Here is a 22,289-nt window from a genome sequence, read left to right as displayed (position 1 = left end):
TAGCATTTTCAACGATGGCCTGACTAGATTTTAGTTCTTTTATTTCTACAGTAAAGGTTTCTCTAGTTTTCTTCTGTGCTCTTTTTCCAGCCCAGCAGCTATTTTTATAATCATTGTTTTAAATTGTAGTTAGACATCATATATGTGTATTGATGAACTTCCTGGCTGTGAATAGACCTCATTTTATTTTATGCAGGTGAATTTCTCCATCTCATTATATTTTCCAGAAAAGAAAGAAGGAAGAAAAAGAAAAACCAAGAAAAACAATAACAGGTGCCCTCCCAAAACAAAAATAAAAAAAAAAACAAAAACAAAAAAACAACAGATTATTTTGGCCTGCTTGTTAAAAGATTCTAAATCCCAAAATAGAAACAATTAAAGTGATCCCTGGGTAGCGCAGTGGTTTAGTGCCTGCCTTTGGCCCAGGGCACTATCCTATAGACTCTGGATGGAATCCCACATTGGGCTCCCAGTGCATGGAGCCTACTTCTCCCTCTGCCTGTGTCTCTGCCTCTCTCTCTCTCTTTCTCCCTGTTTGTGACTATCATATATAAATTGAAAAAAAATTAAAAAGAATAAACACAAAGTACTATGAAAATAAAAATAAAATATATAAAAGGTACATACATAAAAATTAAAATAAGGCAATTAATAAAAAAGAATCAAAGAAAATAAATGAAAAAAGAGCACAAAGTACAAGGAATCTAGACCCTACTTTCCAGTCAGAGCTAAATCTCTGCAGGCTCTGTGGTCCAATAACTTGGTGGCAGCGAATGCTCTGTGTGGGATCTGGGGATGGGCCGTGGCGCTGATTGTCAGGTGCACATCTGCCTGGGAGATGGACCTGTGGGGGTCAGAGGTGGGGTGGGCATCAGCACATCTGGGCTCAGCGGGTGGCTCTGTGCTGCTCCTGAGACCCGGCCCTGATGGGCGGGATGCAGGTGGGGTCTCTGGCTCCTCTGGCTCTGGGGCAGAGCATCCCACGCCCCAGTCGGCTGGGGCCTCCACAGAAGAGCTGCCAAGCCCCTGGGTCTCCGCCGCTTCTCTCAAAACCCTGCGTTTGCTCTACCTGTGTCCGAGCTTCTTTTGGTTTTGTTTTTTTATCTCAGATTGTTGTGCCCAAGATTGCGAATCCGAGAAACCACTGAGAAGCCGACACCAATGCAAACACATGAGAGTTTATTTACAAGCTTGAGCTTGTGTCCAAGTATACCTGACACAGCAGAGCAGGGCCTGGGACCCCGAGTTGGGTTTTACCTTAGTTTTAAGGGGCTGGTCTCGTGGTACTCCTGAAGGGCTGGAGCAATACCTCAAGTTCTGTTTACATTTTGATATGGGGCCTTCAAAGGCATTGAGATCTGTTCTAATAGGGGCTTCCTGCCCTTGGCTTGGGCTCAGTTTTTATTCTATTGTGGGGCTTGCTGTGTCCTGACAATGAGCACTCAGGAAGGAAATGACGGATGTGACTCCCTTCTCAGGAGCATCACAGAGAATAAATAATGAGACTGAACCAAAGGAGCACAAGACTTGTGCACTGAGCCATACCAGGCTCTGGGAGGCTGTCCTGGGCTCATGGGTTGGGAGCCTCATCTTGTGAAAATGTCCACAGTTCCTGAAGCCACCCTCAATTTCAATGTCATTCCTGTCAAGTCATGGTGGCAGATCCTATAAATAGGAAAAAAACCCCATAACATCCATCCGCCCCCACAAATGACCCTGGACAGCAAATCAGTATTGGAGAAGCAGGACATAGCAGGACGCAGCACTTTCCTATTTCAATTGATGTCACAGAGACAGGATAAAGCAGTGTTGTCCTCGGGACCCCGCCTGGCTCCGTCGGTTAAGCCTCCGACTCCTGACCTCACCTCCGGTCCTGATCTCGGGGTTGTGAGTTCCAGCCCTAGGCTGGTCCATGGACGAGGCCTGATGCCTACTTAAACAAACCAGACCCACGAGAGTTGGTCCCCGCATAAGCTGAAGGAGCAGAACAGAGAGTCCAGAAGGAAACGTGCTCTGATACAACTGATTTTTTAACTTAATTTAAACCCAATTAATTAGTGTATAGTGTATTATACTTTCAGAGGAAGAATTCAGGGATTCACCAGTTGGAGATAACCGCAGTGCTCGTGACATCACATGCTCTCCTTCATGCCGGTCCCCTGTTATTCCCTCCACCTTCCCCTCCCCTGCAGCGACACTCAGTTCGTTTCCTATCGTTAAGATCTGTATTCCCTGCATCTGTGTTCATCTTATTTGTTTTTCCTTCTCTTCACAGATGTTCATCTGCTTTGCTTCTTTAATTCCACCTATGAATGACACCACATGGTCATTCTCTTTTCCCACTGACCTATTTCACTTAAGATGATCCCTCTAGTTCTATCCACGTCATTGCAAATGGCAAGATTTCCTTCTCTTTGATAGCTGAGTACCATTCCTCTCTCTATGACCACCATCTATCTCCTATCCTCTTTATCCATCATCTGCCACAGGGCACCAAGGCTCCTCCCACAGTGTGGCTACTGTGGACCCGGCTGCTGTGGACATTGGGGTGCAGTTGTCCCACATCTCACTGCATCTGTATCTTCAGAGTGAGCTCCAGGCCGTACACCTGCTGGTCGCAGGGCGGCTCTATTTGTAACTTGCTGAGGAGCCTCCACACTGTTTCCAAGGCTGCTGCAGCAGCCCGCGGTCCCGCCCACAGTGGAAGAGGGTTGAGTGAGTTTTACAGGACGTGGTAAAAGTCTGGTCCACATTTCATTTCGCGTCCTTTGGGCTCCAATTCCTTCTCCTTAAGTATTTTTGAGGAAACCGGGTGTTGGGCTCCTTTTGAATCAGACGTTTCCGAAGGTAACAGGGCACAGCTGGGGCCTGGAAGGAGGCAGAGGTGGGACCCGGACTGGCATGCTGCCTCCTGCAGCCTCCTGCGGCGTCTGAGCATCCCACAGGGGGCGCCTGAGCCCAGGCACCTCCCAGGGTGTATGCATGCGCAGTAGGCCTCCTCTGCCTGCACTAACAGGAGCCAGCCTGTCCTGGGGAGGCCTGAGGAAGACGTGGGGACACATCCACGCTGATGAGCCACAGCCTCTTCAGAACCTGCGTGGAGCCTTCAGGGGGATATTGGGCAACGTTCACACTGACAGGAGCCCTGGTCTCCTCAGAATACACAGTGAGGCTTCAGTAAGATGTGGGTACACACCCACCCTGACAGGAGCCCCTGGGCCACTTCAGGTCCTGCTGGGAGGCTTCAGGAATTTGTTGACCATCACCCACCCTGACAGGAGCCCCTGGGCTGCTGCAGGCCCCGCGGGGAGGCTTCAGTAAGATGTGGGCCCGCATCCACGTTGACAGGAGCCCCTGGGCTGCCTCAGGACACGTGGGGAGGCTTCTGAAAAATGTGGCGCAGCGTCCACTCTGGCAGGAGCTAACGGGCCCCTCAGGACATAAGTTGAGTCTTCTGGAAGCTGGGGGCTGCATCCACAGTGACCGGAGCCCAGCCACCTCAGAACCAGCGGTGACGCTTCAGGAGGATGTGGGGCTACGTCCACACAACTGGACGCTGATGTCCTCAGGACCCCCGGTGTAGACTTCGGGACATATGGGGATGCGTCCATGTGGACAGAAGACCCCAGCCTTGTCAGAGCCTGTGGTGAGGTCTAAGAAAGATGTGGATGCCGAATCCACACTGACAGGAGTCTCCGGCCACCTCAGGACACACTGTGAAGGATTGGGATGATTTGTGGCCCCGTCCATGCTGACAGGAGCCCCCAGCCTCCTCAGGTCTTATGGTGAGGCTGAGGAAAATATGGGGCCACGTCAAGACTGAGAGGACCCCCGTCCTCCTCAGGACATGCACTTTGGCTTCGGGACACATGGGGCTGCGTCTAGGCTGACAGGAACCCACAGCCTCCTCAGGACCTGCGGTGAGTTTTCTCTGGGACATGGGGCCATGTCCGGGCTGAGAGGAGCCCCCGGCCTCCTGAGAACCTGCTGTGAGGCTTCCAGAGGATGTGAGGCATACTCCACGGTGACAGGAGACCCGGCGTACTCAGGACCTGCTGACTATGACTCTGGAACACATGGGGTCACGTGCGCACTCACAGGAGCCCGGCTTCCTCAGGACCCCCTGGAGCCACGTTGGGGCCACGTCCATGTCAGAAGAGACTCCTCAGAACCATAGGGTAAGTGAATGGGTAGAATGAATGGTAGGGTCAGGGGAGGGGAGGCATTTGATGGTTAGGCTTAGGTTAGATGTTAGGGGTTAGTGATTAAGCTTATGGTTATGGATTAGAGGTTAGGGTGAGGGTTAAGGGTAAGGGTCAGTGGTTAGGAGTTAGGAAGGGGGTTTGGGTTAGGGACAGGAGTTAGAGTTAGGTTTAGGGTTTAGACTTTAGGGATTAGGGTAGGAGGTTAGGAATTAGGGTTAGGGTTATGGTTAGAGTTAGGGTTGGGCTAGGTTTGCAGTTAGGGTTAGGGGTTAGGGTGTGAGTTTGGGTTAGTCGTTAGGGTTAGGGGGAAGAGTTAAAGTTAGGGCTAGGTTTAGGGTTAGGGTTAGGGTTAGGTTTAGGATAGGGGTTAGGGCTAGGGTGAGGGTTAGTGTTTGGTAGGGGTTAGGGTTAGGGTCAGGTCACGGTCAGGGTATGGTTTTGGAAAAGGGTAAGAGAGGGTTAGGCAGTGGGTTAGGGATTAGTTTTAGGGTACATGTTAGGGTACAGTTTGGGGTATGAGATAGGATTAGTATTAGAGGGTTAGGGTTAGGGTACAGGTTAAGGTTAGGAATAGGATTTGAAAACATTAAGATAAGGTTATGGTTAGAGGTTAGGGTTAGGGTTAGATTTAAGGTAAGGGTCAGGGTTAAGGGTTTAGAATAGGTTTAGGAGTTAGGGTGAGGGTTGGCAGGAAGGTTCAGTGAATGTGTTTCAGTCTTGGGGTTTGTGTTTGGTTTTTGATTAGTGATAATTCTTGTTTAAGGATTAGGTTACCATTAGGCTTAAGTGGAGGGTTAGGGTTATGTCTGTGTATGGTTAGAGTTTGTGTCTTGGCATGTGCCTGCACTGGGATTCCTAGCATCTTGGGCAGTTTAGTTTTATGCACTCTATTTAGATTTTGGGTTCAAAGATAGCCTGACTCCACCAAGTCAGCAGCCTCCACAGAGAGTCAAAATCCAGGCTTCTGCTGGGGTGAGAATAGGCATGGCAGGATTCTCCTGAGCTGAGCTAAGGAGGGGATTTGTGGCTCTAAAGACTCTTTGGATTTTCAGTTGCTTTTATGATTTTATCTCTAGTGCGCACGTTTCATCAATACTACCAATTATTATTTTAAAGTTTTACTTGAATTCCTGTTTGTAAACACAGGATGATATAGTATCAGGTTTACCACATAGTGATTCAACCCTTGAATCCAACGCCTGGTTCTGGTCAGAGGTGACCTCCACTATGCCCATCCCCTGATTCCCCATCCCCCCCACCTTCCTCTGGTATCTATTAGTTTATTCTCTGTGGTTAAGAGTGTGTTTTTTTGTTTGCTTCTCTCATCCACCCTCTGCCCCTTTGCCAGTTTGTTTGGTTTCTTAAAATTCACATGTGAATGCAATTGTATGGTATTTGGTATCTGTCTTTCTCTGACTGAGTGAGTTCATTTAGCATAAGTCCCTTCCACTTCTCCCACATCATTGTAAATGGCTTCCTTACATCCCTTCTGATGACGGAGTGATGTCACAGTGTGTATATTTACCACATCGTCTCTGCCCATTCATCTGTCGATGGACATCTGGGCTCTATACAGTTTCGCTGTTGTTGACAATGCTGCTACCAACACTGGGCTGCGTGTTCCTCTTCGAATCTACTCAACTACTTTTGTATCCTCAGGGTAAGTACCTAGCTGTGCAATTTTGGAATCATAGGGTAGCTCTATTTTTAACTTCTTTTAAAAAAATTTTTTTTATGATAGTCACAGAGAGAGAGGCAGAGACACAGGCAGAGGGAGAAGCAGGCTCCAAGCACCGGGAGCCCGACGTGGGATTCGATCCCGGGTCTCCAGGATAACGACCTGGGCCAAAGGCAGGCACCAAACCGCTGTGCCACCCAAGGATCCCCTATTTTTAACTTCTCGAGGACCCTCCAGACTGTTCCACAGTGGCTGCACCTTTACTTATTTATTCATGAGAGACAGAGAGGGGCAGAGTTATAGGCAGAGGGAAAATGAGGCTCCATACGGGGAGCCTGATGTGGGACGTGATCCCCCAGGACCCTGGGATCATGACCTGAGCCAAAGCAGATGCTCAATCACTGAGGCACCCAGGTGCCCTGCTGATTCAATTTCTTTGCTAGTTATGGGTCTGTTCGTATTTTCCATTTCTTCCTATTTCAGTTTTGCACATGTGCTCATTTGCACATTTCTAGGGATTTGTCCTTTTCTTCCAGGTCTCCCAGTTTGTTAGCGTATAATCTTTCATAGTATTCCCTTATAATTGTCTTATTTTTCTGGTGTTAATTGTTATCTCTCTCCTCTCATTTGTGATTTTATTTATTTAGGTTTTCTCTTTTCTCGTTGATAAGACTGGCTAGGGATTGATCCATTTTCTTAATTATTTTGGAGAACCAGCTCTTAGTTTTGTTATTCCATTCTACTATTTTGTTTTTTCTGCATTGTTTATTTCTTCTCTCATCTTTATTTTTTTCCCTTTTTCTGTAGGCTTTAGGCTTTGTTTGCTATTCCTTTTCCAGCCTCTTTGGGTGTAGGGTTAGGTTGCGAATTGGAGACTTCTTGTTGCTTGAGATAGGCCTGTATTGTTATGTACTTCCCTCTTAGGACTGCCTTTGCAACATCCCAGAGGTTTGGAGAAACATGTTTTCATTTTTTTTTTTGTTTTAAATTTCCTCTTTAATTTCCTGGTTGCTCTATTCATTCTCTAGTAGGATGTTCATAATCTCCACGTATTTTTGGTCTGTCCAATTTTGTTTCTTACTGTCGACTTCCAGTTTCATAGCGTCATGGTCCAAATATGTAAAGGGTGTGATATCAACCTTCTTGTACCGGTTGTACCTGTTAAGGGCTGATTTGTGGGATTGATATGATCTGTTCTGGAGAATGTCCCATGTGCACTTCAAAGGAATGTGTATTCTGCTTTAGGAAGAAATGTTCAGACTATATCTGTTGAGTCCCTGTGGTCCAGTGTGTCAATGTTATTGTTCCCCTGTTGATTTTCTGCATAGACGATCGGTCCATTGCCATAAGTGGGTGTTAAAATCCCCTGTCATTGTATTATTATCAGTGAGTTCCTGTATGTTCGTTGTTAATTGGTTTCTATATTTAGGTACTCCCATGTATCAGCATAAATATTTAGTTGTTTGAACATTTTTTTAAATGAATTTATTTTTTATTGGTGTTTAATCTTCCAACAAACAGAATAACACCCAGTGCTCATCCCGGCAAGGGCGCCCCTCACTGCCCTTCACCCATTCACCTTCACCCCCCGCCCTCCTCCCCTTAAAGCATCCCTAGTTCTTTTCTCAGAGTTAGGAGTCTTTTTTTAAAAATATTTATTTATTTATGATAGACATAGAGAGAGAGAGAGGCAGAGACACAGGAGGAAGGAGAAGTAGGCTCCATGCCGGGAGCCCGATGTAGGACTCGATGCTGGGACTCCAGGATCGCGCCCTGGGCCAAAGGCAGGCGCTAAACCGCTGAGCCACCCAGGGATCCCCGAGTTAGGAGTCTTTATGTTCTGTCTCCCTTTCTCATATTTCCCACACATTTCTTCTCCATTCCCTTATATTCCCTTTCACTATTATTTATATTAACCAATTGAATGAGAACATATGTTTGTCCTTCTTCAATTGACTTACTTCACTCAGCATAATACCCTCCAGTTCCATCCACGTCGAGGCAAATGGTGGGTATTTGTCGTTTCTAATGGCTGAGTAATATTCCATTGTATACATAAACCATATCTTCTTTATCCATTCATCTTTTGATGGACACCATGGCTCCATCCACAGTTTCGCTATTTGGACATTCCTGTTAAACACATCGGGGTGCACGTGTCCCGGCATTTCATTACATCTGAATATTTTGGGTAAATCCCCAAGAGTGCAATTGCTGGGTCGTAAGGCAGGTCTATTTTTAACTCTTTGAGGAACCTCCACACAGTTTTCCAGAGTGGCTGCACCAGTTCACATTCCCACCAACAGTGTAAGAGGGTTCCCTTTTCTCCGCATCCTCTCCAACATTTGTGGTTTCCTGCCTTGTTAATTTTCCCCATGCTCACTGGTGTGAGGTGGAATCTCATTGTAGTTTTGATTTGTATTTACCTGAGGCAAGTGATGCAGAGCATTTTCTCATGTGCATGTTGGCAATATCTGTGTCTTTGTGAAATTTCTATCCATGTCTTTTGCCCATTTCATGATTGGATTGTTTGTTTATTTGGTGTTGAGTTTAAGAAGTTCTTTATAGATCTTGGAAACTAGCCCTTTATCTGATACGACTTTTGCAAACATCTTCTCCCATTCTGTAGGTTGTCTTTTAGTTTTGTTGACTGTATTCTTTGCTGTGTAAAAGCTTCTTATCTTGAAGAAGTCACAATAGTTCATTTTTGCTTTTGTTTCTTTTGCCTTCATGGATGTACCTTGCAAGAATTTACTGTGGACGAGTTCAAAACGGGTGTTGCCTGAGTTCTCTTGGATTTTGATGGATTCTTGTCTCACATTTAGATGTTTCATCCATTTTCAGTTTATCTTTGTGTATTGTGAAAGAGAGTGGTCTAGTTTCATTCTTCTGAGTGTGGATGTCCATTTTCCCAGTACCGTATATCATAGAGACTGTCTTTCTTCCAATGATTAGTCTTTCCTACTTTATTGAATATCAGTTGGCCATAAAGTTCAGGGTCCACTTCTGGGTTCTCTATTCTGTTCCATTGATCTATTTGTCTGTTTTTGTGCCAGTACCACACTGTCTTGATGACCACAGCTTTGTAGTACAACCTGAAATCTGGCATTGTGATGCCCCCAGATATGGTTTTCTTTTTTAAAATTCCCCTGGCTATTCGGGGTCTTTCCTGATTCCACAGAAATATTAAAATAGTTTGTTCTAACTCTCTGAAGAAAGTCCATGGTGTTTTGATAGGGATTGCATTAAACGTGTACATTGCCCTGGGTAACATTGACTTTTTCACAATATTAATTCTGCCAATCCATGAGCATGGAATATTTTTCCATCTCTTTGTGTCTTCCTCAATTTCTTTCAGAGGTATTCTATAATGTTTATGGTTGAGATCCTTTACCTCCTTTGTTAGGTTTATTCCTAGGTATCTTATGCTTTTGGGTGCAATTGTAAATCAGATTGCCTCCTCTATTTCTCTTTCTTCAGTCTCATTGTTAGTGTATAGAAATGCCATTGATTTCTTGGCATTGATTTTGTATCCTGCCACGCTACCAAATTGCTGTATGAGTTCTAGCAATCTTGGGGGGGAGGCTTTTGGGTTTTCTAGTTAGAGTATCATGTCATCGGCGAAGAGGGAGAGTTTCACTTCTTCTTTGCCTATTTGAATGCCTTTATTTATTTTTGTTGTCTTATTGCTGAGGCTCGGACTTCCAGTACTATGTTGAATAGCAGTGGTGAGAGTGGACATCCCTGTCTTGTTCCTGATCTTAGTGGAAATGCTCCCAGTGCTTCCACATTGAGAATGATATTTGCTGTGGGCTTTGCGTAGATGGCCTTTATGATGTCGAGGAATGTTCCCTCTATCCCTACGCTCTGAAGTGTTTTGATCAGCAATGGATGATCTATTTTGTCAAATGCTTTCTCTGCATCTAATGAGAGGATCATATGGTTCTTGGTTTTTCTTTGCTGATACGATGAATCCCATTGATTGTTTTACGAGTGTGGAACCAGCCTTGTGTCTCGGGGATAAATCCTACTTTGTCATGGTGAATAATTTTCTTAATGTATTGTTGGATCCTATTGGCTAGTATCTTGTTGAGAATTTTTGCATCCATGTTCATCAGGGATATTGGTCTGTAATTCTCCTTTTTGGTGGGGTCTTTGTCTGGTTTTGGAATTAAGGTGATGCTGGCCTCATAGAAAGAATTTGGAAGTACTCCATCTCTTTCTATCTTTCCAAACAGCTTTAGTAGGATAAGTATGGTTTCTTCCTTAAACGTTTGATAGAATTCCCCTGGGAAGCCATCTGGCCCTGGACTTTTGTGTCTTGGGAGGTTTTGGATGACTGCTTCAATTTCCTCCCTGGTTATTGGCCTGTTTAGGTTTTCTATTTCTTCCTGTTCCAGTTGGTAGTTTGTGGCTATCTAGGATTGCGCCCATTTCCTCTCGATTGCCTAATTTATTGGCGTATAGCTGTTCATAACATGTTTTTAAAATCGTTTGTATTTCCTTGGTGTTGGTATTGATCTCTCATTTCTCATTCATGATTTAATTAATTTGAGTCTTCTCTATCTTCTTTTTAATCTGGTTGGCTAATGGTTTATCTATCTTATTAATTTGTCCAAAGAACCAACTCCTGGTTCTGTTGATCTGTTCCACATTTCTTCTGGTCTCGATTTCCTTGAGTTCTGCTCGAATTTTTTTTTATTTATTTTTTTATTTATTTATGATAGTCACAGAGAGAGAGAGAAGCAGAGACATAGGCAGAGGGAGAAGCAGGCTCCATGCACCAGGAGCCCGATGTGGGATTCAATCCCGGGTCTCCAGGATCACGTCCCGGGCCAAAGGCAGGCGCTAAACCGCTGCGCCACCCAGGGATCCCATGCTCGAATTTTAATTAAGTCTCTTCTTCTGTTGGGTGTAGGATATATCTGCTGTTTTTTTTTTAGCTCCTCTATGTGTAAGGTTAGCTTTTGTATTTGAGTTCTTTCCAGTTTTTGTATGGATGCTTTTATTGCGATGTATATCCCCCTTAGGACTGCTTTTGCTGCATCCCAAAGATTTTGAACGGTTGTATGTTCATTCTCATTATTTTCCATGAAAGCTTTTAATTCTTCCTTAATTTCCTGGTTGACCCTTTCATCTTTCAGTAGGATAGTCCTTCACCTCCATGTGTTTGAGGTCCTTCCAAACTTCTTGTTGTGATTTAGTTCTAATTTCAAGGCATTATGGTCTGAGAATATGCAGGGGATGACCCCAATCCCTTGGTATCGGTTCAGGCCCTATTTGTGACCCAGTATGTGGTCTATTCTGGAGAAAGTTCCATGTGCACCTGAGAAGAATGTGTATTCAGTTGAGTTTGGATGTAAAGTTCTGTAGATTTCTGTGAAATCCATCTGGTCCAGTGTATCATTTAAAGCTCTTTTTTTCTTTGGAGATGTTGTGCTTAGAGACCTATCGAGGGTAGAAAGAGCTAGATCAAAGTCACCAAATATAAGTGTATTATTATCTAAGTATTTCTTCACTATGGTTATTAATTGGTTTAAATATTTGGCAGCTCCCACATTCGGGGCATATGTTGAGGATTGTTAAGTCTTCTTGTGGGATAGATCCCTTAAGTATGATTTAGTGTCCCTCTTCATCTCTCACTACAGTCTTCGGGGTAAATTTTAGTTTTTCTGATATAAGGATGGCTACCCCTGCTTTCTTTTAGGGACCTTTTGAATGGTAAATAGTTCTCCAACATTTTATTTTCAGGTTGTCGGTGTCCTTCTGTCTAATATGAGTCTCTTGTAGACAGAAAATAGATGGGTCCTGCTTTTTTATCCAGTCTGAAACCCTGCGTCTTTTGATGGGGTCATTAAGCCCATTCACGTTCAGAGTTACTATCGACAGATATGAGTTTAGCGTCTTCATGATATCTATTCAGTCCTTGTTTTTGTGGATTGTTCCACTGAACTTCTTCTTAAAGGGGAATTTTAAGAGTCCCCCTTAAAATTTCTTGCAGAGTTGGTTTGAAGGTCACATATTCTTTCAGTTACTGCCTGTCTTGGAAGCTCTTTATCTGTCCTTCCATTTTGAATGAGAGCTTGCTGGATAAAGTATTCTCGGTTGCATGTTATTCTCATTGATGACCCTGAATATATCCTGCCAGCACTTTCTGGGCTGCCGGGTTGCTATGGAGAGGTCTGCTGTTACCCTAATGTTCCTCCCCATAAAGGTCAGGATTTTCTTGTCTCTTGCTGCTTAAAGATCTTCTCTTTATCTTTGGAATTTGCAAGCTTCCCTATTAAATGTCGAGGTGTTGGATGGTTATTATTGATTTAAGGGGGAGATCTCTCTATTTCCTGCATCTGAACGCCTGTTTCCCTTCCCAGATTAGGAATGTTTTCAGCTATTATTTGTTCAAATACTTATTCTGGCTCTCTGTCCATTTTGGCGCCCTTGGGAATCCCAATTACACGTAGGTTTTTCTTCCACAGGCTGTCGTTTATTTCCCTTAATCTGTCTTCCTGGTCATTTAATTGTCTGTCTCTTTTTTCCTCAGTTTCTCTCTTTGCCATCAACTTGTCTTCTATGTCACTCATTTGTTCTTCCACCTCGTTATCCCTCATCGTTAGGACTTCCAGTTTGGATTGCATCTCATTCAATTGATTTTTAATTTCCGCCAGATTGGATCTAAATTCTGCAGTCATGAAGTCTCTTGAGTCCTTTATGCTTTTTTCTAGAGCCACCAGTAGCTGTATAATAGTGCTTCTGAATTTGCTTTCTGACATTGAATTGTAATCCAGATTTTGTAACTCTGTGGGAGAGACGACTGTTTCTGATTCTTTATTTTGAGGTTAGGTTTTCCTTCTAGTCATTTTCCTGAGTGCCGAGTGGCCAAAAACAAATTGAATTGGGAAAAGGAGAAAAAGAGAGGAGAGAAAGAAGGAAAGAAAAGAGAAAAAGGCAAAGTATAAAGGAAGAAAGAAGGAAAAAAGAAAATAAAAAAAGAAAGAAAAGAAAGAAAATGGGGAAAAAGGGTGGGGGAAGCAATCATAAATAAAAAAAACATGGGGGTATCTTCTGATTCTGTATACTTTAAGTTCCTTGACTTCCCCTGGAACTTGTCCGTCTAGCTGGTCTTCCAGGGGAGGGGCCTCTTGTGTGGATTTACAGGTGTTAGCACTTGGGGGAGCTGCTCTGTCCCCTGCCTGGTGCAGGGCTCAGTGCGGTTAGTTTACCCCGTGAGGCCCCAGGAGGAACAACCCCAGTGGCAACGGCCAGCTCTGGAAACCTGTATTCAGCCCACGCAGTAACTCGGGAGCAGTCCATTTCTAATGGCTGAGTAATATTCCATTGTATACATAAACCACATCTTCTTTATCCATTCAACTTTCGATGGACATCGAGGCTCCTTCCACAGTTTGGCTATTGTGGACATTCCTAATATAAACATCGGGGTGCAGGTGTCCCGGCGTTTCATTGCATCTGAATCTTTGCGGTAAATTCCCAACAGTGCAATTTCTGGGTCGTTGTGCAGGTCTATTTTTATCTCATTGAGGAACCTCCACAGAGATTTCCAGAGTGGCTGCATCAGTTCACATTCCCAAGAACAGTGGTTTCTATATTTAGGTACTCCTATGTTGGCAGCATAAATATTTAGTTGTTTGAAAATCATAGAGAATCTTTTTAATTATGAAATAATGCCCTTCTTCATCTCTTCTTACAGTATTTGTTCTTTCTTTTTAGAAATTTAAAATCTTTATTTATTTATTCATGAGAATTACACAGAGAAGCAGAGGAAGGAACATAGCAGAGTGAGAGGCAGGCTCCCCAAAGGGAGGATGATGTGGGACTCGATCCTGTGATCCCAGAATCACACCTTGAGCCGAAGGCAGATGCTCAACCACTGAGCCACCAGGTGTCCCCCAGGGTGTGTTTTCAAATCTAATTTGTCTGATATAAGTATGGGTCCTCCATCTTTCTTTTGATATCCATTAGTGTCATAGGTGATTTTCCATCCCCTGACTTTCAATCTGTTGGTGTCTATAGGTCTAAGGTGAGCATCTTGTAGGCAGCGTACAGATGGATGTTGTTTTTTTTAATAATAATTTTATTTATGATAGTGTGAGAGAGAGCGAGAGTGAGAGGGGGGGGCAGAAAATTAGGCAGAGAGAGAAACAGGCTCCCCACCAGGAGCCCAATATGGGACTCGATCCAAGACTTCAGGATCACACCCTGAGTCAAAGGCAGAGGCTCAACCCCTGAGCCACCCAGACATCTCGGATCCTGTTTTTTAAGCCACTCTGATACCCTATATCTTTTTATTGGAGCATTTAGTCTATCAGCATTCAAAGTGATTATTCAAAGATATGAACTTTGTGCATTTGTGTTACCGGAAGAGTTGGTGTTTCTGTTGACATTCTCTGGGCCTTTCTCATCTTTGTTGCTTTTGGTCTCTTTTTTTCCCCCACTAGAAGAGTCCCTCTTAAAATTCCTTACTGGATTGGTTAAATGGTCATGAACTCCTTTATATGTTGCCTGTCTGGGAAAATCTTTCTCTCGCCTCTCCTGTATGACACCCTTGCTGAAGAAAGAATTCATACAAATTGGACTCCAATAAAAAGAAATTTAAAAACATGAAATAAATTCTTGCTAATATGATTGAGGAAAATGGCATTTAGGAGGAAAACCAGAAGCAGAAAGAGAGGAGGAGATTTCACCCTCCGTAGCCTTCACAAGGACCTGGTGTCCTTTCCTAGGAGGCCCCCCCCCCCACTCCGGAGGATGCTTCCTGCCCCTCTGCCCTCCCTGTTGGAACACAGCAAACACATTCCATGCGTCCAACACCTCTGCAGTCATGGCTTATAGCATTTTTCCAAATATCCTATTGGAGTCCACAGTGTAGTGTATGTAACCATCTGGCTCCTGTTTGACAACATTGGGAGGATTCCGACTTTTGTTAGTTTGAGATGCGTGTGTGTCTATCACTTGCAGCTATCCCATGCAGCTATCAGATCCTCTGGCTGGGTCACGCAAAACCCTGAAATGGTTGGCAGAACATCATTTCTGGTGCTGGTGCTGGGCGGCTAGCTGGGCTCTCCTGGCCATGCCGGGGTTCACTCATGCAGGAACTTTCAGCTGGAGGCTCAGCAGAGATGGAAGTTTTGGCTCGGCCACATTCCCATGTCCAGCAGGGGGTCTGGCTACCTGGAAGGTATGTGGGGACATCAGCTGTGTGTGCCTGGTGGCGCCCCTGCAGGGGCTGGTTGGGGCCTAGGCGGTGCCCCCTCCTCCTCTCTGGGGGTCTCTCCATGCCCCAAGCACATAGTTCTGGGAGACACAGAAATGGGCTGGCTCTGCATTTTCACACCACAACACTTTATTGAGTTTCTACAGCAAAGGCTCAGAGCCATGAGTTCGTGCCTTCCCCTGGGGAAGGAGACCTTTCTGTCCTTTAAGGGGGGGGGAAGAATCACATGAGGTGGGGGGGCGGGTGCTGGAGTCCCCCACCTGGGAGCATGTGTGGACTCCGGGTGGGGGTGAGTGTCCTGAGGTTTCAGCCTGATTGACGGTTCTGAGGACAGCAGAGCTGACCTGGACCTGCAGCTCATGGGCTCCTGCTGTGGGTCCCCGCAGGGCAGCTGGACCCCGTCCTGGGCTATCTGGGGCCCCAGCACGTGGAGGAGCCTGCCTCCTGGTGTGGGTGCGGGTGTGGCCCACCTGCTTACCCCTCCTTTCCCCAAACTGGTGTGTCCCGGGATCCCCAGGGCTGCCCTAGATCAGCGACCTGTATCTGTGGGGCATGCCCAGGGCCCAGGAGGCCACATCCAGCTGTGAGAGGGCTTGCTCAGCCCGGGGCCAGAATCCAGGGCTGGCCAGGGCCATGGGGCCTGATTCCATTAGTCCTTGAGTTGGGACTGGTGGGGACTCAAATCAACCCAACCCCCAAGAGCCTGGGCCCAAGTCAGCCCAGGTCCCTCTCGGTTAGGGGCTGGTGTCCTGTGCAGGTTGTGCTGCTCTCCAGGAGGAAGAGTGGGAGGAGGCAGGGCACAGTGCTTCCTCTGCTCCACCTACCTGCACCCACCCTGTCGGGGGCTCCCTGTCTTTCCTCCTCCCTGAAACCCCTGGACACTCTATGGGACAGCGGGCTTCTGATGGTAGCAGGCTGACCAGAGAACCACGGGGAGGCTGAGCATGTCCCACAGGGTGCACCTGCACTGGATCCTTGCTGGGGGGCGATGGTGTGTGAGTGGATGATTTTGGGACAGGGGTATGATGGTGGTGGATTGAGGGGGATGGTGTAGGGGGGATGGTGTTGGGGTATAGTGTGGGTGGGGTTTGTGTGGGGGTGTGTGGGTTTGAGGGGGATGGTGTAGGGGGGATGCCATGAGGGATAATGATGTAGGGGGATAGTTTATGGGTAGGGAATGAGGGGGATGGCGTGGAGTGCCTGCGGACACAGGGCATCCCCTTTCTTTAAGATGCACACCAAGACATCTACAGATAAAGGCGACCACTGTCTGGGGTTTATTGTGACACCTGCCCCAAGGGTCCTGGGTGGTCAGCGCAGGGCCCTGGCTGGACCGGGCGCATTATCTGGGGGTCATCATACTATGTATGTTTACAAATTGCAAATTGTCTCAAATTAAATGCATAGAATTTCGAAATATATAAAGCACCGTGGGTGGGTGTCACTCTGACCCTTCCGACCCTCATCGGATCGATGTGTGTCCTCCTCCAGTCACAGCCATGCAACCTGCCCCCAGGTCCCCTTTATGCCCCCCATGGCCCCCACCCAGGCACTTGGTTTTCAGGGTGCCATCCGTCACCCCTTTGGGGTTCAGCTCCCATGGCAAGTCCTGGACGCCCCATCCTAGTGACCTCCTCATCCCTGAGACACTGGGTGTGGGGGCACAGAGATCATCCCCAGCACCCTTTCAAGCTGCCGTGTTTTGTTGGCTGCTGTTCTTCCCCCGGCCTCAAAGCCCCATGTTCCCTACACAGAAGCCACCAGTCCTCCCCCGGGTCCCAATCCCCCCTGGCACCTCAGCCTCATACTACCCGGTAGTAGTCCCAAAACATTATGTGACTGCTGAACGTCATGTTGATGTCCAAGTCCACCTGCTTGATGTCCCTGGAGGAGACCAGGGCCTCTTACTTCATTTCCTGTGGGAATACCAGGGAGGAGGAGCCAGCATCAGGGACTCAGACCCCGACATGTCACCAGGTGCCACCCTGGGCAGGGAGCCCAGGGGCCACCATGGGAGTGTGTCCTGCTGAATCCTCCTTCCTTCCCCTGGGAGGCCAGGGATGGCGGGAGTGCCCAGCGTGCCCATGGACCTGTGTGAGGGCCTGTGCCCAGCTGTTGTGGGCGGGGAGGTAACTGAGGGTCAGCCTGGGTGGGAGGGGACAGGGAGTCAGTCCAGGTGGGAAGGGGACATGGGGGTGTTGTGCACAAGATGGCGAATCTGAGAAACCACTAAGGAGCCGACACTGATGCAAACAAATGAGGGTTGTTTTACAAAGTCGAGCATGAGTCCAAGTATACCCCACAGAGTGGAGCAGGGATTTGGACCCCAAGGACGGTTTTAGCCTAGTTTTAAGGGCTGGTCTCGGGGACCTCCAAAAAGACTGGAGCAATTCCTCAAGTTCTGTTCACATTTTGATATGGGGCCTTCAAGGGCATTGAGCTCTCTTCTCATTCTAATAGGGGCTTCCAGCCCTTGGCTTCGGCTCAGTTTTTATTCTATTCTGGGGCATTCTAGGACATTAAGCTGTAAATTTTTGTTTTTTTCCTGTAACTGAAGTAATGTAAATTTCAGCTCTTCTTCACAGGGGACTGGGATTGCTGAACTTGTGCAAATGCTGAACTTAAAGTGGAATGGCCGTAATGTTCTCGGCCTCCCCACGTCCCGTCCCATACTTTCTAGCTCCTGCCGCCCTCCCCGGAGCTCCTAAGAGAGCAATTGCAAATGACCTCAGCGTGGCAGCCTGTGTTGGGGGACAAGCCCCGGGATTTGCGATCAGGAAGACCTGGAGATCGGCGTATCGGCTATGCAGCGTGATTTGATGCTGCAGACTCTTATTCCCTAAGGCTATCTTGACAACTGACTTTGTACATAGAAAAGTTCTCCTTTGTCTTTAAAAGATGAGGAGCAATCAAAGCGTTTTTTCTCTGCACATCTGATATTCAGATTCCAATCTGAGACGTATTGACTGTTAATATGGATAATGTACTATCCATGGTAGTATTGTTAAAATATTCTGACACTAGTAATTCAGAGGGATGAGGCTTTCTCAACTATTTCTTCGCAGCTCAGTCACTCATCAGAAAATGCATCTTTATGGATTTGGAAATAACTGAGAGACATTATTACCAATGGTCCTATTATTATGTGAAGGATTCTTCCCTGAGTTTCTTCCCCTGTTTCAACTGACACTGAAACACTGTGAACTCTTTGGAAGACAAATGTCAAGGAGATAAATGTTATGCCTTGCTAATTTTAAATGCACTTGCAATATGGTGTCTATTATAATAGAAGTATTTTTAGGTGATTTTTGCTATTCATTATGCTTTCCTGCTTTTCAGTTGAGGAAGCATTGTACGTGTTCATAAGTGTTTTTCTTTCCTTCTGATATAAAATTTTTACTTTGTTCCTAACGAAGGAACTCTTTAAGAATAAGGCAAAAGTTAACTATTCTTGAAATGTCTTCACACTAGGAGCCTGATTTATATAAGTCAATTTTCAAAATAAATCTTATTTATTAGAAAAAACCCAAAGATTTGTAGGGAAATTGAGAAGATACTAAGAGAATTCTCATGCACTCGCACTCAATATTTCCAATTATGGATATCTTATATTAGTACGGTTCAAATATTAGCTAATGAATCAATATTAAAATATTTGCATTAACCAGGGACAATACTTTATTCAGATTTCCATAGTTTTTGCTGAGTTACCATTCCTCATATCACACTCCGTTTGTCCTCCTGTTTCCTTAGGCTCCTCTGGATTGTGACAGTCTTTCAGCCTTTCCTTGTTGTCGTTTAACTGGAACGCTTTGAGAAGTAGAGTAATTTGTAAAATTTCCCTCAGTTGGGACATGTCTGTTGTTTATCTCATGATTGAACTGTTTTTGTGGATTATATACAGAGATATATTGCTATTTTTATTATATCATATAAAGGATAGATACTATCAAAATAATTTATCAGTCTTGGTATCGATCTGATAATTTTGCTGATGTAGTGTTTGTCAGCTTTCTCCGTAGTAAAGTGATTCTTTACTGTTCTTCTTCTTCTTCTTCTTATTATTATTATTATTATTACATTATCATTATTTTTTTAAGTTTCTCATAATATATTTTGTAGAAGGAAGTTACTATGTGTATTGCACACATAAGAGTGGGAAGCTATGCTCATGAACTTGAGGGTGGAATGTCTGCACAAATTGTTTGAAATTCTTCTACATGGGTGATTTCTCTTCATTCTGGGTTTGTTTGTGTCTTTTTCAAAGACGTTATTTAATTAATTGAGAGAGGAGAGAAAAACCATGAGCGAGACGGGCAGAGGGAGAGGGAGAAGTAGGTTCCCTGCTGAACAGGGAGCCTTCCTTGGACCTGGATCATGATCTGAGCCTAAGTCAGAAGCTTTACTGACTGAGCCACCCAGGTGCCACTTTTTCTTCCTTCTTTTTTTTTTCTTAATAATAAATTTATTTTTTTGTGTGTGTTCAATTTGCCCACATACAGAATAACACCCAGTGCTCAACCCGTCAAGTGCCCCCCTCAGTGCCCATCACACATTCAACCCCACCCCAGCCCTCCTCCCCTAGTTCGTTTCCCAGATTTAGGAGTCTTTTTTTTAATTTTTATTTATTTGTGATAGTCACAGAGAGAGAGAGAGAATGAGGCAGAGACACAGGCAGAGGGAGAAGCAGGCTCCATGCACCGGGAGCCCGATGTGGGATTTGATCCCGGGTCTCCAGGATCACGCCCTGGGCCAAAGGCAGGCGCCAAACCGCTGCGCCACCCAGGGATCCCGAGTTAGGAGTCTTTATGTTCTGTCTCCCTTTCTGATATTTCCCACACATTCCTTCTCCCTTCCCTTATATTCCCTTTCACTATTATTTATATTCCCCAAGTGAATGAGAACATACAATGTTTGTCCTTCTCCGATTGAGTTACTTCACTCAGCATAATGCCTTCCAGTTTCATCCACGTTGAAGCAAATGGTGGGTATTTGTCATTTATAATGGCTGTTCAAGGCCCACCTTTTCTCTCTCTTCATCTTCTGAGTCTACTATGATATGAATGTTATTGCTTTAATAAGTGGCTGAGTTCCCAAGTCTGCCTCTGTGGTCCATAACCTTCCTTGTTTTTAAGGTTTCCACTTGGGACTGCATCTCAGTTATAGCATTTTTAACGTTGGTTGACTAGATTTTAGTTCTTTTATTTCTACAGTGAGGGATTCTCTAGTTTTCTTCTGTGCTCTTTTTCCAGCCCAGCTGCTATCTTTATAATCATTGTTTTAAACTGTATTTCGACATCATATATGTGAATGGATGAACTTCCTGGCTTTGAGTACTACCTCATGTTATTTTATGAAGGTGAATTTCTCCATCTCATTATTTTTTTCCAAAAAAGAAAGAAGGAAGAAAAAGAAAAACCAAGAAAAACAATAAAAACTGCCCTCCTAAAAGAACACCAGATTATTTTGGCCTGCTTGTTAAAAGATTCCAAATCCCAAAAAAAGAAACACAATTAAAGTACCATGAAACTAAAGATAAGAAACATATAAGGTACATACATAAAAATTAAAATAAGGCAATTTATAAAATAGAATCAAAGAAAATACATGAAAATAAAGCACAAAGTACAAAGGAAGCTAGACCCTACTTTCCAGGCAGAGCTGAAGCTCTGCAGCCTCTGTGGTCCAACAGCTTGGTGGTAGCGAGTGGTCTGTGTGGGGTCTGGGAGTGGGCCATGGCGCTGATTGTCAGGTGCACATCTGCCTGAGAGATGCACCTGCGGGGTCAGAGGTGGGGTGGGCTTTAGCGCCTCTGGCCTCCAGCGGGTAGCACTGTGCTGATCCCTGAGACTCAGCACTGATGGGAGGGATGCGGGTGGGGACGCTGGGTCCTCTTGCTCTGGGGCTGAGCATCCTGCCCCCCAGTCTGCAGGCCCACCGCAGAAGAACCGCGAAGCCCCCGGGTCTCTGCCGCTTCTCTTAGAACCCTGCTTTCACTCTGCCCTCGTCCAAGTTTCTTTTGGTTTTTTTTTTTATCTCAGACTGTTGTGCCCAAGATTGCGAATATGAGAAACCACCAAGAAGTCGACACGAATGCAAACACACGAGGGTTAATTTACAAGATCGAGCTTGTGTCCAAGTATACCCGACACAGCAGAGCAGGGACTTGGACCCCAAGGTGGGTTTTTGCTTAGTTTTAAGGGCTAGTCTCGGGGACCTCCAGAAGGGCTGGAGCAATTCCTCAAGTTCTGTTTACATTTTGATATGGGGCCTTCAAGGGCATTGAGCTCTGTTCTCATTCTAATAGGGCCTTCCTGTCCTTGTCCTGGGCTCAGTTTTGATTCTATTGTGGGGCTTTCTAGGACATTAAACTGTAAACAGCAAAGGTTCCACACCTGGAAGGGGGACGTCACACTCTCCATATATGCTGAAGATGCGGTACTAGAAGCAGGAAACCCGAGAGCCTCCACCAAAACCTGTTAGAACTAAGGAGTGAGTTCAGTAAAGTCACGGGACAGAAACTGACCCTACAGAACAGAGTAGCCTTGCTGTGTCCCGACAATGAGCACTCAGGAAGGAAATGAAGGATATGACTCCCTTCTCCATTCTCAATTAATAATGAGACTGAACCAAAGGAGCACAAGACTTGTGCACTAAGCCATACCAGGCTCTGGGAGGCCGTCCTGGGCTCATGGGGTGGGAGCCTCATCTTGTGAAATTGTCCGCAGTTCCTGAATCCACCCTCAGATTCAATGTCATTCCTATCAAAATCATGGTGGCAGATCCTATGAATAGGAAAAAAAAAAAACCCATAACATCCATCCGCCCCCACAAATGACCCCGGACAGCAAATCAGTATTGTAGAAGCCTGAGAGAGTGGGACGCAGCACTTTCCTATTTCAAATGATGTCACACAGACACAGGATAAAGCAGTGTGGTTCTCGGGCCCCCAGCTGGCTCCGTTGCTTAAGCATCTGACTCCTGACCTCACCTCCGGTCCTGATCTCAGGGGTCATGAGTTCTAGCCCTGGGCTGGGCCATGGACGAGGCATGGAGCCTATTTCGACAAACCAGACCCATGGTGGGTGGTCCCGGTATAAGCTGAATGAGCAAAACTGAGAGTCTAGAAGGAAATGTGCTCTGATACAAATGATTTTTTAACTTAAATTAATTT

This window comes from Canis lupus, chromosome 6 (assembly GCF_048164855.1).
Source record: "Canis lupus baileyi chromosome 6, mCanLup2.hap1, whole genome shotgun sequence".
In the NCBI taxonomy this organism is placed as follows: Eukaryota; Metazoa; Chordata; class Mammalia; order Carnivora; family Canidae; genus Canis; species Canis lupus.
The sequence above is the reverse complement of the archived record's forward strand: the minus strand, read 5'-3'. Positions refer to the sequence as shown.